A 16,756-nucleotide genomic window follows, 5' to 3' on the forward strand; every position below is an offset into this window, starting at 1 on the left:
GAAGCAAAGGAGCCTGCTTTCACAGTACCATTTACAGAAGGGGGTTGTCAGGGAGAAGTAACCCCCTTAGACAAAGCATACTGACAAGTTATATTAAAGACACAGCATAGGTTACAAAAGAGGAGTCGTTGTTGAAGCGGAGTGGTACTTTTTTAACTTTATCAATTCTATCCTGGAAGGAGGTTATTCAGGATTACCATTGGTGCTGTTTTCTTTGTGGAACTTGGAAAAGGAACTTTTCAATAAACAAAGAAGGAACTGTTACCAGTGGGTTTTTGTTTGAGTGAACTTTTGTTTCTTTGGAACGTTTCACAAACTGATTTAAGACTTTCTTTTCTTTGAGAGAAATTAACTTTGGACATTCCTGGGGAAGAAGAACTATCCTGGATAAGTAGAAGTCATCCAAGACACTGGGCCTCATTACACGGACGGCGTTAAGGGTTAACGGTCACCGTTAATGGCAACGGTGACCGTTAACCCTTACCGCCGTACTACGAGGTCCCTTTGCGGGTTGGAGGATTTAACGCCTGCTTCTTACAGGCGTTAAAATCCAACCCGCTAAGGGACCTCGGAGCTAATTACGGCACCGCAAAATTGCGGTGGCGTAATTAGCGCCTTCCCCATTTCCATAGAGCCCTATGGGGCAGAAATGGGAATGGGGATGGGCAATGGCGGAAAGGGGATTTACCGCCCCTCCAACCTTGGAATGGGGTGGTAAATCCCCTTTCCGCCAAGGCAGTGCCGGTATTTTACCGGCATGAGCCATGGCGCTAATAGCACCATGGCTCACCGCCTACCGTGTAATGAGGCCCACTGTCTATTTCGTAATCTGTCATTTATGTTTGTTATGCCTTGTTTTGACTGTTTTGTTATTTAGTGTGAGGGCCAGTTTTGGGTATGCTCGGAGTTTTTCCCATAGATTCTAGACTAGGTAAGGAATCCCCTGGTTGAGTAGGCTTAGTTTTCTTTGCATTATTTGTTTAAAATAAAATATAAAATACTAAGAAAACTACAAGCAGTTGTCCGCCTCGCATTACTGACCCCTCACAACTGCCTAAGGTCAGTCAAACGATTACTGCACAGATGACTCTACCTAATACTGCCCTTCAGTTACAAATCCATCGCTTGTTATTATGTCCTCATCCATGAAAGCATGGAAATGCGCCAGCCTCAATATCTCACAGAACCCCGGATAAGAATGCCCTTTTCATTGCATTCAGCCGCCACCAGCAATCTTCAGAAAGGGATGTCTGTCACCCACACTTTCTAGGAGTGAGAGGGAACAGCTTAGCCATTACATGGAGTTACACGTGAAAAACATATTCCGCAATAGCATCTTGCCAGGTTTGTTTCTTTATTGTGTTATGGTTTTTGTTTCTCCATTTGTTCATTGTGGGGGCTACCTCACTATCCCCCAGATGCAAAGCCATACATGTCAGCTTTCTGGTTACCGGCCAACCCTTTCCTATTGATTTTCCTTTTCTTATTATGCATTTGACTGCTCTTTTGTTCAACAAGTTATATAGGGCGACCTTATTAAGTTAGACATGATTGACAAACGTTTTTCAGAAGATGTCTGTACATGTGACCAATATGTTTCAGATTAAGCAGTGATAAGCCTTGACATGAAATATATGAGGAAACTTCACCATCAAATCCCAAAATATGCAGGATGCCATTTGCAAATGAATGTAATAAGCGCTAACCAAGTAAGACGCATTACAAAAAGAAATCTTGGCATAGTCCTGCCAATGATCTAATCCTTCATAAATTCTCCACTTTTTCTGTAACAAAGGGACAAGAGTCTGCAAGATATCATAGTTCAAGGGGGTGGCTCAATGCAACATAAGAAAGAGAATCCATGTATCTCCAATGTAATGGCTCATACAGTTGGCATAGAAACAGCATCTGAAACAACATGATTGTTGGAACCTCATCCCCAAGCTTCAATGCTTCCACAGTATAACAATATGAGGAATTTATACCATGGCAAACAGATTTCATAGACTATTCATTTTGCCTGTTTCTGCAGGCTCAGGTATGCTGTAAAACCCATCATGACTCGAGCAAAAACCCAGAACAAGATCAAATAATTGCCATGGATACAGTCCTGCGACATATCACTAAATGCGAACCTCACAGGAATGCGCTGAGGTGCCAAGGCATATCCAGAGATCATGTCATGATAAGGGATTCGTGTGCAGCCAGATAGGTTTGTAAATCTGACGACAGTGGCAGGATTGCTCATGTGTTGTCCTTAAAGGGATTGCTGTAGAATGCATGCTACCTGTGATTGAAGAGGCGTGCATGCGATATCAGTTAGGTAGCCTGTGTCCTGGCGGTTTCCGAGCACTATTTGCTATCATCCTTATCCTGGCTGCATGTGCAGGTGAGAATGCTTGCTTATTGGTTAGACTGTGGCATCTGTAGGATGCATGCTACCTGTGATTGAAGAGGCGTGCATGCGATATCAGTTAGGGAGCCTGTGCCCTGGCGGTTTCCAAGCACTATTTGCTATCATCCTTATCCTGGCTGCATGTGCAGGTGAGAATGCTTGCTTATTGGTTAGACTGTGGCATCTGTAGGATGCATGCTACCTGTGATTGAAGAGGCGTGCATGCGATATCAGTTAGGTAGCCTGTGTCCTGGCGGTTTCCGAGCACTATTTGCTATCATCCTTATCCTGGCTGCATGTGCAGGTGAGAATGCTTGCTTATTGGTTAGACGGTGGCATCTGTAGGATGCATGCTACCTGTGATTGAAGAGGCGTGCATGCGATATCAGTTAGGGAGCCTGTGCCCTGGCGGTTTCCAAGCACTATTTGCTATCATCCTTATCCTGGCTGCATGTGCAGGTGAGAATGCTTGCTTATTGGTTAGACTGTAGCATCTGTAGGATGCGCATGTGGAAGATGGGGGGGGCAGGCTCTGCCTAGTGCTTGATATGGGAGCCATAGCTCAGTTTAGTCATGGAGATGCAAAGGTCCCGCAGGTATCCCGTGTGCAAGGGGACATCCTCTCATGGCTTTATATATTACTTTATATATTGCTCAGAAGCCAGATTTAAGTCTTAGAAGTGAGCCATGCCAGGAGACGGGACCTGGAGTGCAAAAGAGTGCATGGAATCCGCAATAGTTCCCAGACGTGTCATAGATCTGGACCTTGAACTAAGCAGCCGAGTTGAGTTGCCCAAAGTGCAGAAGAGCAGTGGTTTGAACGCGGGCCAGCAATTAGAATTGCCATTCGTAAAATATTATGTTTTGCATGTGTTTGTTGGCATGAAGGAGTTAATGGTTTGCAAGGCACTTGTTTAAGTCAGCTGAATGCTCGTGTCTGACATCTGTGCATAGCCTGCTGGCGCAGGTTCTAATCTTGGCACGGCCAGCTCAGCCTTTCATCCTTCCGAGGTCGATAAATTGAGTACCAGTGGTGGGTAATGATGTCAACTTTTATTACAGCGCTTAGATGTCCTCGGGTGAGCTAGCGCTATAAAAACTGGTATTCATTGTTATTATTAAAGGGTGAGTCAATATCATAATATGAACTTCGGAGTGTGACTAGTAGTTGATTGACATTGACACAACTGTAACAATCTAATTTACAGGCATTATTGACAGGGATTGATGTGAGAAGAAAGGAACATTTTATGAAGCAGCGGGAGAGTGATAATCTCTCTGGAACACCGCTGGGTACAGGCAAAAAAAAAGAACAGAGTGAAACAGAGGAGGAGAGATGGCAGCAAATCCGCTGGTCAAAAAAGTATCTTGGACATGGTGGTCCACAGGATTGATCTTGATTTAATGAAACCGTAGCAAGTGAATATAAATGTTCCCTTTTCCAGTTATTCTGATCGTATCCACACATACCAACCTATTGGTATGTCCTTGTAAATAAATGTTCATTTAGTCTTTCGGATTGTGGAAGAGGGGGCTTACTCTTACGATAGGAATACAGCAATAGATGGGGTGAGAAAACATCTAATAGAGCCTAGAAGAATGTGAAATCCAGTCAAGAGAAATAGCTGTGTTTGCTAAACCTTTCAAGATGCGGGAACCAACAAAGACTGGTCTTTTTGTCCTGAGGAAGGCCAACATCAATGGACCGAAACATGTGACAGTCTTAAAGTGTTAGACGTGTATACATTTTCTTTAGTAACTCTTGACAGCGTTATCATTTTTTTGTCTTCTGAAAACAGTTTCTGTGTATTTTTAAGTCTGTTTGACGCTAACTACATGGAAACAATCTCCTCCCTCTAATACTTGCCGGCTTCATTGGGCATATTGTTTCGCTTATTGTACAGGTCATAATGCACCATGACCTTCTTGATCAGAATATATTTTATGAAGGAAGAGTTAACTGCCAGGCAGAACCCACCTGTTCGACACACATTTTAGACGATTCAATGTTTAAAAATCCCTGTAATATGCACTTGAAGTATACAGGAATTCCAACCTTCATGACAATCACCACACTCCACAGCATGCATCACCCTGCATCACCTGACACTTGGAAGGAAAGCTAGCAGTGTTTGATTGTTAAGAGCCTCGATATGGCTGTTCCCTAAATGACCTTGAAATGTATTTGACAACACTTATTTGTGTTACTGGCCGTTAAAAGCAGTTTACAGATTTGAAACCCAATGGTTCTTTTTTTTAACCTTTCGAGGACTATAAGAAAACGTATAATCCTCAGTTGAGAAATACAATCTTTAGAAGTGTAGGGCTCAGGAATGCTACATTTTGATTTGTTGGATAGAACCACAAAGTTCAATGAAAACGCATGATACTGTAGATTATCGCACAGTGAGTCGATCAAAGTTTTTTGTCTCTGATTTCTGATTTTTACGTTCCTGTTTTTTTCAGTTTTATCATGTATAAGTTCATGAATACATATCTTTTTCTTTATTGCAAACGTTTTACACTTGTTGACACTGTTTGTCAAAACTGGGCAACTTTGTAACCGCGCTTCCTAAGATTGTGGGGGCGCCCTGCTCCCGTGCCACTTTTCCAGTTTTTCCTGAGGGTTTACTAGGATCACATCCCCGCCAGGCAGATGCCGGTCTCCAGTGACACGCTGATGTGGCAATTTGAATGCAGACCCCAGGCTCCTATGGGATGGAGTGGAATTAGGCAAGAAGGGGACAGCAACTAGCTTTGTGGTTCAGACAGGGTTGAACCCTGGGATACCCCACTAAGATTAAATTAGCCCCAGTGTCCAGACCATGATTTCCATGAAGCATGCCAGAATGGGTGTTCTGGTGGTCGGCTTCCTTACAGGAAGGGGGCCATGAACATATATGAGGCTGTTGTTCTCTGCTTGCGTTCCCTGGTCCAATACACATGTATGTTGTCATCAATAACTCCTGTATGGTTGTGTGCAAAGTTTAAATTAGACGCACTTGGCCCTGATTTGCTGTTCAAATATGAATAAATGCATAAGTGTGTTTTTGGCTGATATCTCTCCCCACCCACCCCTAATTCTATATATAAGTGCTATGGCTCTGAAGATCCACGTTGACATCGAACAGGAATTATCAACAGAACAGCTTCGCAATAGCACCCTCTTCATTACCATTGGGAGCAGAATCCTCCATTGTGTGGCTTTGCCAGAGCACTATCCTGATTCCTATTGGGAAAAAAGATGTTCCAAAGGGCAGCTTTGCAGAGCACCAACCTGAATCCCAGTGGGAACAGGATGCTCCATTGTGAGGCTTGCCAGAGCACTATCCTGATTCCCAGTGGAAACAGGATGCTCCATAGTGAGGCTTGCCAGAGCACTATCCTGATTCCCAGTGGGAACAGGATGCTCCATAGTGAGGCTTGCCAGAGCACTATCCTGATTCCCAGTGGGAACAGGATGCTCCATAGTGAGGCTTTGCCAGAGCACTATCCTGATTCCCAGTGGGAACAGGATGCTCCATAGTGAGGCTTGCCAGAGCACTATCCTGATTCCCAGTGGGAACAGGATGCTCCATAGTGAGGCTTTGCCAGAGCACTATCCTGATTCCCAGTGGGAACAAGGGTCTTTCATAATCTGGCTTTTCCAGAGCACTATCCTGTGGGAATAGGATCTTCTATACTGTGGCTTTGCCAGAGCACTATCCTGATTCCCAGACGGAATAGGATCTTCTATACTGTGGCTTCCAGCAAACTATCCTGATTCCCAATGGGAACAGGATCTTCCTTACTATAGCTTTGCCAGAGCACTATGCTCATTCCCAGTGGGGACAGGATGCTCCATACTGTGGATTACCAGTGCGCTATCATAGTGAGGCTTTACCAGAGCACTATCCTGATTCCCAGTGAGAACAGGATCCTCCTTGGTATAATTTTCTAAGAGACGCTATCCTGACTCCTGGTGGGAAAAGGATTTTCCATAGTGCGGCTTTCTCAGAGAACTGGCCTGATTCCCAGTGGGAACAGGGATCTTTCATAGTCTGGCTTTGCCAATGCACTATCCTGATTCCCAGGTGGAACAGGATTTTCCTTAGTATAGCTTTGCAGGAGCACTATCCTAATTCCCAGTGGAAACAGGATCTTCCATTGTGTGACTTTTCCAGAGAACTATCCTGATTCCCAGTGAGCAAATGAGCTTCCATACTGTGGCTTTGCCAGAGAACTTGCCTGATTCCCCTGGTATCAGGATCTTCCATAGTGTGGCTTTGCCAGAGCCCTATCCTGATTCCTAGTGACAACAGGATTTTCCATAGTGTTTTGCCAGAGCACCCATTTCATTCCCAGTGGGAACAGGAATTTCCATAGTGGGACTTTCTCAGAGCACCCTCTTGATTAACGCTGGGAACAGGATGCTCTATAGTTTAGCTTGCCAGAGAACTATCCTGATTCCCAATAGGAAAAGAATATTTCATAGTGTGGCTTTGCCAGATCACTATCCTGACCCCCAGTGGGAACACGATCTTCTATACTATAAATTGCCACAGCACAAGCCTAATCCCAGTGGGAAAAGGTTCTTCCTTAGTATAGCTTTGCCAGAGCACTCTCTTGGTCCCTAGTGGGAACAGGATTTCCCATAATATAGCTTTGCCAGAGCAACCATTTGATTCCCAGCGCTATCAGCCTAGGTAAAGGCTCTTGGAACCTGCCCTAGCATGCACGCCAAACGAGAAATTGATCTCACATTGAAAGGGAAAACCTATGCCAAGCCAACAGCCTATTACTGCTCCCCTAGACTTTCATCAGACAAGTCCATGAGAAAGCCTCACCCTCCAAGGAGAAGGTCTAGCAGACCTATGAAACAGCCCCTGCCAAGAGGTCTGCATGGATGACTCAAGGCCACAATGAATGATGGGTGATCCTCAGCTTGATGCGGCAACCTACTACTCATCCACTGCACTCATAAGAATGCAGCACCCCGTAGTCGAGGCATTGGCTGGCAAGTGCATTCCTGATGGAACCCAAAGACCAGCCATATTGCACTTTTGGGAGCATGTGCCTGCTGTGTTAGCGCCCAACACCATTAATACTTCAAGGCTGCTTCAAAGCACTGAATACTCAAATGTCTTCCAATTATGTTCTGGGAAGTGATGCCCTCTTTGATATGCTGTACACAGCTTGGTGCTCACCAGCGTGCACCTGAACTGACCTCCCGGGGAGTTGCTAAATCTGGAAAAGACCCGGGGCTAAGCTAATGTCAGAACTGTCGGGACTGAGGGCTAGCTAGTCTTTTGGCTGTAGCTCCTGAGATTCTATCCGGGGCTACAACCAAAAGACCAGGGGCTATAGCCCCCTTTGCCCCACCCTAGCAACGCCCCTGCTGACCTCCATTCCATCTCTGAAATTGAGTGCAGGTGCACAGCAGTGCTGCTGCAACACTGTTGCTACCTTGCAAGTCCACGTGAAGTGAACCAATCGGGAGCATCCTGGCTCAAGAAGGTGGCAGAGGAGCAAGAAATTGGCACTCAATCAATCCTGGTACCACCAAAAGCCATGAACAGGCAGGGGGATAGCTCAGGGGCAAGGAATGTGTCTTGGAAGCAAAACAACACATAACATCACACAGAACACAGGTTCGAATCCTGGGCTTGGCTTAGCAACTGTGCTCCTGTATTAAGTGTGCTATAAAAGAACAATTATAATAGAGGCCATAAGTGGAGAAAATTCCCCACTCTAGCAGAAGGCACTGCTGCCTAGATGAGCGCTGTCCCTTTGCTTTCCTGCTATGGTTGAGACCCACCTTTGTAGTCAACGTTGTAGTACTAGGGAACTCTTCAGCGGTTACAGACGGAGCACTCTGGTTATTTTTACCCAGATTATAGTACTAGGGAACTCACCCACAGAGGATTTTGGTTACTTTTACCTGGATTATAGTACTATGGAACACTTTAACGGTTACAGACCAAGGATACTAAAAGCAAGTTTTGACTGAGGGGCTCTAAGAAAGGCTACGTTTAAAACATGAGGAGCAGGACTTTAAGTGGCTGGGGCTGACAGGACCTAGCCCTGACTAGCCCCAGCCACGCCGACTCCTCAGGTAGCCTGTGTAAAGCCCCAGCCACGCCGACTCCTCAGGTAGCCTGTGTAAACGAAGCGATGCACGGTTAAACGGGCTGCATGCAGGTGTCAGCACTTCGGATTGGAAAAAAAGAAAAAGGCCTCGCCTTTTTTTCTATCCCAAAGTACTGACACCTCCAGACAGCCTGTGTAACCGTGGCTTTGGCTACAGGGGCTCCCTAGAGACTTTTTACTCAGAAACAGGAGGGCCCAGCTCTCTTATTATGTCTAAGTAAAGAGTCATCACACAGCATGAAAGCCTTAACCGCCCTCCAGCCCATTTGTGGGCTGTGGACATCAAAGGTAATGATGCCAGTGCGCCCCAGCTCCCCTGCTTTCAACAGCCTCCCCACCTCCCAGCCCCCCTCCTTTAGGCGAAGGGGGCTCTCCTTGGTGGCGTGCCTAACGAGACCCCCGTCCCTAAGTTTTAATATCCCACTTAAAGCACTGATTAGGAGTGATACTCAAGCGCTTTCTAGTGTGCTCTGGCCCAGAGGCGGGAGTGCTTCCATCCTTGTGTGATGTATGGATCACACACACACTTTGCAAGGTGTCATCGAGCAGCACACGCCCTGGCGCAGTAACTCCCGCCCATTTGCACTGCATTTTCGGAATGTACTGTAGGTCAGTGATCACGTCTGTCGCGCCACTACGTTATGCTCAAACTCAATCTACAGTACGTGTCTGTTTACGCTCGCCGTTAGAATTCCTGGCGACTGCCCATTGCAAGCCATGCATTACACAGTTTAACACACATTCGTACTTCTTGTTATGAACGCGCGTGCACAATTCATGAAGCCTTATAACAGCCCAGCGAGTATGTGTACATGAGTCTAATCCCCCCATGAGCCCGTGCTGCATGCATTACGGGTGGGACGCTCCAAGAGCGCGCGACAAACCTCGCGCAGGCCAGCTGTTTAGTTCATCTTGACTTGTGAGTGACAGAGGCACCAGAAAGTGATGAAATCGCTCGATTATAGCAGTTGGGATTCATACGTGTGGCGAATGTAATGTATACAGCGTATTTCTCACTTCCGGATGGGCGGGGCATAATGATATGGAGGGGACATACACATGAAGATTGTGGGAAATCATAAGAGTGGGCATCATTATTGAACCCCCTGTTTGTGGGGAAATGCAGAGAGCCTCGGAGATGCGAGACCGTCTATAAGACAGGACCTCATTACTAATATATAACTGGTGTACAGGCAAACAGGCACATGTATGTACGGGTTTCTGCGCACACTAAATGGGAATGGGGCAACATGCCAATATATAAACATATGCATGCCCTGGTGAAGCATGGTTGGAGGGTAGGCAGACGGACAGGTGGGCGGGCGGACGGATGCGTGGACGGATGGAAGGATGCACAGATGGACATAGGGGTGGATTTAGGATGGATGGATGAACAGATAGATGGACAGATAGATGGATGTATGATGGCCGGACGGACGGACGGGTTTATGGATGGATGGGACTGACAAATGAATTTATCATGGACGGACAGATGGACAGACGCACGGGTTTAGAATGGATGGATGGTTAGACAGATGGATTTATGATGATGGATGGATGGACGGACAGATGGACAGATGGATGGATTTATGATGGATGGGCAGACGGATGGGTTTAGGATGGACGGATGATTAGACAGATGGATTAATGTTGATGGATGGATGGCTGGATGGATGGATGGATGGATGGATGGCTGGATGGATGACAGATGGACAAACGGATGGATTTATGATGGATAGACAGATGGACGACAGATGGATGTATGATGTATGAATGGATAGATGGATTGGATGGACGGACGGACGGGTATATGGATGGATGGCTGCACAAATGGAAAGATGGATGGATTTATGATGGATGGACAGATGGACAGACGGATGGGTTTAGGATTGATGGATGGACGGACGGACGGGTGGGTTTATGGATGGATGGCTGCACAAATGTACAGACGGATGGATTTATGATGGATTAATGATGGACAGAAGGGTTTATGGCTAGATGGACAGACGGATGGATTTATGATGGATGGACAGATGGAGAGGTGGATGAATTTATCATGGATGGATGGAGAAATGGACGGACGGATGGATTTATGATGGATGATGGATGAATTGACAGACGGGTTTATGGATGGATGGATGGACAGACAGATGGATTTATGATGAATGGACAGATGGATGGAGGAATTGACCGACGGGTTTATGGATGGATGGATGGACAGACGCATGGATTTATGATGGATGGATGGACGGATGGATTTATGATGGATGGACGGATGGATGATGGATGAATTGACAGAAGGGTTTATGGATGGATGAATGGGCAGACAGATGGATTTATGATGGATGGATCAATGGACGGAAGGGTTTATGGATAGATGGACAGCTGGATGGAGTTATGATGTATGGACAGATGGATGGAGGAATTGACAGATGGGTTTATGGATGGATGGATGGATGGATGGACAGACGCATGGATTTATGATGGATCGATGGACGGATGGATTTATGATGGATGGACGGATGGATGATGGATGAAATGACAGAAGGGTTTATGGATGGATGAATGGGCAGACAGATGGATTTATGATGGATTTATGATGGATGGACGGATGGATGATGGATGAACTGACAAAAGGGTTTATGGATGGATGGATGGACAGACAGATGGATTTATGATGGATGGATGAATGGACGGAAGGGTTTATGGATAGATGGACAGCTGGATGGAGTAATGATGGATGGACAGATGGATGGAGGAATGGACAGACGGGTTTATGGATGAATGGATGGATGGATGGATGGACAGACGCATGGATTTATGATGGATGGATGTACGGATGGATTTATGATGGATGGACGGATGGATGATGGATGAATTGACAGAAGGGTTTATGGATGGATGGATGGGCAGACAGATGGATTTATGATGGATGTATGATGCATGGACGGATGGATGATGGGTGCATTGACAGAAGGGTTTATGGATGGATGGACAACCGGATGGAATTATGATGGACAGACAGATTGGCAGACAGATGGATTTATGAAGGAAGCAATGATGTGTGAGGCTGGATAGGTTAAAGAGCAAATGGATGCTTGATGTGGATGAGTGATGGATGAGAGTGTGCATGGGAGGGGAAATTGAGAGTGCATCGATGGATGGAGGAAGGGAAAGGTAAGTAGAGAGATGAGTTGTAATGCACATACATGATAAATAGTGGATACATTGGTGGGTATTGGAAGCAAAATAGCAAGCTGGATACATGGCTGGTGCATGGGTCGGAAGTACGAGAGATGGAGAGTTACATAGACAGACACTTTGCGATGCATTGTAAATAGATACGTCGTTGGTATACGGGGGATAGTTATACAGGCATGGTTGCAGAAAACGTGATTAGATGACAAATACACCAGATGGATAGATAGATAGATCGATAGAAGGTATGACAGATAAAAAGATAGATAGCCGCAAGATGGATGGATGGATGGATCATAATTACATAAATAGATTGATAGAAAGGCTGTGTGGATAGATGGGGAGCTTGATCAATAGATAGACAGGCAGTGGAATTAATTGATGGATGAATGTCTAATACAAAAATAGATTGAGGGGTAGGCAGAGAGCCGTGCTGACGGCTGGAGAGCTAAAGTAAGCGATAGGTCATAGCTGGATAGATAGAAATATCGATCGACTGATAGATAACCAGAAAGGGGGTTAATTGATGGATGGGTGGACAATATATGAATGCATAGATAGAAGTGCTGACGGATGCAGAGATAGATTGATAGAAGATGATAGACGGCATTATGGTCAGGTGTATTGGTAAGCAGGTCTTTGGGCTGGTGGGCGGCGGGAGACAGACAGATTGCCCGGCTGAAGGATGGAGAGATGGCCGTGGGGAGGTAGGGATGGACTGGTGGGCAGGCAGCCTGGCAGACCGAGAAGGCAATCTATGAAATGCTGCAGAGAGAGCCGGAGCCGGCAGAAGTTCCCTCGCTGAAACGCGCGCGGGTACTCGCCTCTTTTGGAATCTGCGGCGGCAGGTGCCTCATGGGGGGAATCCGCTGGTCTCCTCCTCGGGTCGATCATGGAACCAAGAAGCGCCGTGCCATGGGCTCGCCTTCCCCGGATGTCCCCCGCCGCTCTCTGCGGGTATCCCGTCCCTGGACTGCGAGCACGTCCACCCCGGGGGGCGCCTTCTCTCTCCGGCGGGCCGCTTCCGCAGCCTGTTTACTGTATCAGCCCTGGGGGTGCTGGCAAATCCTGGCGCGATTTCAGTCCATCAGAGGCATCCTGGAAATGTCAGTCCGGCAGCGGTGGCGGCGACAGCAGCAAGTGCAGCGCCCCCCTGCACCTCCCCCTCCCTCTGCATTGCTCAGCCCTGCAGCCCCTGTGCCCAGCAGCAGCACTGCCAGCGCGCGCCGCTCTCCTGGTGCAGCCGCTGCTCAGCCCCTCTCCTGTTATTACGCTTGTTATTGTTATTTCCAATTCTGCGATGCCCGTCCGAGGAAGGGACCCTAGAGGTGGAGAAAGCCACCAACCGCCTGCACGCTGCAACCCCGGCCCTAGTATGGGGTCTTCCTGCCCATTTATCTTTCCCTAATTATTGAATCTGGAAATGGGTCTCCTCGAAGCCCCCTGCCCCACATGTTCAGGTCCATGCAGCCACAGTTTCAGTGGGTGGTCAGTAACACGTCCTGTGGTGCATCGCGTGGGGATCAGGATAGGTGGTCGCGGTGGTGGGTTGCCGAGGTGGATGGAGGGAGCGTGCTGGGAGTGGGCTCTGCCAGCTACGGGATGGCTCCAGCACTTCACTCCACCAATGAAGCCTGCGCCCTGCACCAATGCCAACACTACCCTCCACCTGCCAGGGAGCACATGTCGATCTCAGCCTCGTCGGTTACATTTCTGTGCGGCGTGCATGCTGTGTGTCATTTCTTCTGCTCTGCCCACCTGTTTCTTTTTATTAAATCGCATTCGCAAGCACGCATGCACTGCCAGCTCTGTCCTCTTCCTCTCCTTTGCAGGCGTGCCACTATGCCATGGATGGGTCGCTCCCCAGGCCCGGCTGACTTCAGTGCACATAGATTGGCAGTTATTGCAGGACCCCCGCCCTCCCTTCCGCACAGCAGCCTGGTTTCCCCAGAGGCTTGCTTTCATCTATGCCGTTGCCTCACTTTACTCGCCCCCTCCCGCGGGGGTGTGTGATGTTTGCTTTCTAACTTCCCCTCTGCAGTCAGTCAGCGAGGCCTCTCACTGCTGAGGCTGCTGGAGTGAACCACCGTCGGTGCGCGCGGCTCTGGGTGTGCAGGCGGCTCTTCCGCAGAGCAGCTGACGACTTGTCGCTCTTTCCTCCAGTGGAAGAGTGGCGCTGCTCTAAAAACTTCCGAGTTCGCCAGCTTTATGAACGCTGCTTACCATATGTGAGGAATTCGACCATCCACACGGTGGTTGTGCACACGCCTGTTTTTTAAAAAAAAAGAATTGTAAATTAAAATTGAATGATGGTAGATCAACCTCCGGAAAATGTGTGGGGCTAATCCACACACATGTTCCTATGGTCACTGCACAACACATGTATATAGACCTGTGTACTCTGATTGGACACAGTTTACAGGTGCCCGCCCCCCTGTCATATTTAGTTGGGATATTACAGGAGTACAGATGCATCTCCAGAAGGGGGAGGGTCAAACATTCCCCCTGCCATGGACAGCTGAATTAACTAACAAAGTCTCCATGGATCTGCTATGTCCTTTTGTTGGGCCCTGTAGCTGGTGGCAGCAATTTGCATACTAATCAGAAAATAATTCAAACAGGTCCAGGCTAACAAAGGAGACAGAAACCCCCAATAAACTTTCACATGCAACTGTGTGCACCTGATGCCAGCTCCCACCCTCACCTAGCCTTTCAAACCAAATCGATTGACAGTGAAATGTCATGCCTGGGAACACGTGTTTACAGTAGTCATCCTGGCAGGTGTGGGATTTCACCAAGGGCCAAAACAAACATAATTGAAAGGCCAGCTGGAATAATGCAACGCCAGCATTTAAAAACCTTCACGCTGAAAATGGGCCTATTAAGGCAGACTGTTGGGGTTTCTGCAAGTAGCACAAGGAAGTGCTATGTGAAGGGCAAACTATTGGAAATCGAAAGGCCTATCTTTCATTACAAAAGGAAAGGTTCAATTGAAAAGCATCCTTTTAATTCACAGTGACAGAAGAAATTCAAAGGCACCTTATACATGAAAATCAGGGTGTTCAAACACTGTAACTAAAATGGCTAAAATGGTTTGCCTGTGCTTTTTGCAGTTTGTAATGCAAGATATGAGGAAAATGTTCCCCATCTAAAATAAAGATATGAGAGAAAAGATTAAGTGTGTGTTGACAAGGTGCAATCTATTGATATAGATAATATGCTTCACATGCAAAATACCAGCAACAATTGAAAAGAGAAGGCTATTTAGATTGTCCAACAAAATGTCAGCATGGGGATCTATTTAATCCACCCATTCACTTTCATAGGGGGTTATCTTCCATAAATCGATGGGGGGGATATTGTGTAGACCCTTAGCATATTGACTGTATATTAATGTATTTAACTCCCAAATAGATTGACTCAGAGGGGAGCTTGGAAGAATTCAAAACTTTCACCCTCCCTCTTAACGGGAACAATGTTATAGCCATCTAAAATAATTGGGGTGTCCTTGCCTTTAAAACGAAAGTGAAGACTGTCACCATCCCCAAACCTTGCCTTTCAAACTAAAAGATCCTTGTCCCTAAAATGAAAATTCTTCACTGAAACACATTCCCCAACGTGCTTTTAAATAAAAGGCATTCTAATCTTAAAAAACTAAATTCCCAATTGTCACCACTCTTTCAACATTGTATTTAACCAAGGGGTGCCCTTGGCCCCACACAAAAAGGAAATTCTAAACTGCCCAACTTCGCCTGACACGGGCCTTTAAGTGGAGGGGGTCTGAAAAAACAAAATTCGCAATCATCCCCATTTCACTGTCAAACCTACCCAACATGGGCCTTTAAGTGAGGGCGTCATCAGCAAAGCGAAATTCGAAACTGTCCAACTTCCCCCAAAACAGGGCCTTTAAGTGAAGGGTGGTCTGAAAATCCCAAATTCCTAGTCATCCCCATTTTACTATCCAACTTCCCCAACACTGATCTTTAAGTGGGGAAGGGATCTGCAAAACAAAATTCCTAAATTGTTCCCACTCCCTAGACCTGGCATTTGAACAGAAGGGTGCTGCATGTCATTGATGCTTGGGTTTTTGTGGCTGGAGGAGAAGTGTTTTGCAAAAGTGATGAAGAGAGGGTCCCTGGAATGCCCTTCTTGACACCTCTGAGCATGACTGCCCGAAGAGATGCAAGATGGCAGTCATTGTTTGGACAGCCCCCAGGTGGGCCAGTGACAAATACATATGTAAACATATATTCTCTCAGGCAACCATTCAAACCCTATCCTGCTAACGTCATCATGGATACAGGTATCCTATCCCCGATCATTGATCCAACCACCCCGATGGACATGATCAAATAATGACAAGTATCCTGTGGTGCTGATTTTATTAGAGACACCACAACGTAGTAACGTTAGCCAGGAAGCACACTCACATCCACGTACAATGTTACATGGACACACACCTGTAAACACGACGAACATGCTTAGACAGTTCTGTAGCTAGAGGACAGATACGCATACATACTATCGAAAGCCTTTATACATTTCCGCACTAGCCAAAAGCAGAAATGCAGAACGCGTAGGCAAAGAAGAGATACAGAGCAAGCTTGCAGCAGCTTATTGCAACTAAACATATGAAACTACAAGGAACATGTATAAGGAACCTGGAAGAACCAAAACACTACTAACCTATACAGAGGATAATACAATATAGACATATAGAAAGTATAGCACAAGTATGATAGAATTACATGAAGCCACAGGCCGCAGAACGAGTGCCAAAGCAAAACAGAATTGGCTTGCACGAAGCACCAGGCCAGGACTTACAGCCAAGGTCAGAGATGAGCAGAACATTCCTAAGCCACAGAGACAAGTAGCCACCTGCAGAAAACAGAATACACCCTCACTAATTGCAGAGCAAGAAAGCTCAATGTTGCAGTCTTCACCCACGTGGTATGGCCAGGCCAGACAATGGACGTTCACCTGCAGAGGGAAGAGGAGCAGTTCCCAGCAAAGCGGAAACAAAATTATACATAT

At 46.6% G+C, this 16,756-nt stretch overlaps 1 protein-coding gene across 4 annotated transcripts in view; it reads right to left on the bottom strand.

The window, feature by feature from the left end:
- LOC138570086 (diacylglycerol kinase delta-like) overlaps nt 1-13,872 on the bottom strand; it is a 1,083,011-nt gene extending 1,069,139 nt beyond the window's left edge. For 2 of the 4 annotated variants that reach the window (XM_069648673.1, XM_069648675.1), the window contains exon 1: nt 12,547-13,872. The gene's annotated coding sequence lies outside the window, so the exon portion shown is untranslated. The remainder of the gene's footprint in view (nt 1-12,546) is intronic. The other 2 variants (XM_069648678.1, XM_069648672.1) reach the window with 1 other exon arrangement.
- Nucleotides 13,873-16,756: the final 2,884 nt, after the last annotated feature.

The sequence above is a fragment of the Ambystoma mexicanum genome, chromosome 2q (genome assembly GCF_040938575.1).
Source record: "Ambystoma mexicanum isolate Mex_15411 chromosome 2q, UKY_AmexF1_1, whole genome shotgun sequence".
NCBI classification, from domain to species: domain Eukaryota; kingdom Metazoa; phylum Chordata; class Amphibia; order Caudata; family Ambystomatidae; genus Ambystoma; species Ambystoma mexicanum.